Genomic DNA, 919 nt, shown 5'->3' with positions numbered 1-919 from the left:
CTGTTTGCTGCCTGTGGGCAGACTCTGCCTGCATTGCCTGAGAGAAGACTCAGCTGTCTGCTTTCTTGACCTTGGACCCTGCAGCCCTCATGAGTTGAAGGATTTCCAGTATATTAAGTGTTCCATGGAAGTGAGTTGAACTGAGCCCTCTGTACTGCTGTGTGGACTAATTAGCTATTATATTCCTTTGTGCTGTAGACAGATAGATAGGTAAATAGGTAGATAGATAGATAGATAGATAGATAGATAGATAGATAGATAGATAGATAGATGATAGATAGATACATACATACACAGATACATAGATACATAGAATAAGTGTCCTAGTTTTGTTTTTCTAGTGAACCCTGCCTAACACAGTCTCAGAAATAATTCTGTGAGGCAACTCTCAGAGGCAATTCTATCCTACCTAAGGTTGTCATAATAATGTCAACTACGGGTTTTAATTTGTTCATATTTTCTTTTTCCATGTCAAAAAGGCAACAATTATCCCATCTTAAGATACTTAAGACTGAATATTAAACCTTAGCAAATGTCACGTGGGGTCTTATTGATATGATATGATGATATAGTTGTATTATTGAAGTTAGGGATAATGGAGTTTTTATTTTGATAGTATCCTCTTCATTGAACCATTCACTGATTCAGAGAGACTTTCCCTCCTCCTTGATTCTTTATCACACTCCCCCCATTTGATTACTTTCATGAACCTTATTATGATCTGAAGAGCCCTGGTGGTGTAGTGGTTACAAATTGGGCTGGGAGCTGAAAGGTCTGCATTTCAAAACTACCAGGCGTTCCACGGGAAAAAGATGGGACTTCCTACTCCTGTAAAGTGTTACAGACTTGTGCTTGCTTCGGCAGCACATATACTAAAATTGGAACGACACAGAGAAGATTAACATGGCCCCTGTGCAAG

General features: G+C 39.1%; 1 pseudogene; it reads left to right on the top strand.

Moving 5' to 3' along the window:
* The first annotated feature begins 848 nt into the window (after positions 1-848).
* On the top strand, positions 849-919 carry LOC115873843 (annotated as a pseudogene).

This window comes from Echinops telfairi, unplaced genomic scaffold (assembly GCF_000313985.2).
Source record: "Echinops telfairi isolate 266 unplaced genomic scaffold, ASM31398v2 ScPeMD7_7469;HRSCAF=8507_1, whole genome shotgun sequence".
Classification (NCBI taxonomy): Eukaryota; Metazoa; Chordata; class Mammalia; order Afrosoricida; family Tenrecidae; genus Echinops; species Echinops telfairi.
Note: the sequence above shows the minus strand (reverse complement) of the source record. Positions and strands in the feature narration are given on the sequence as shown.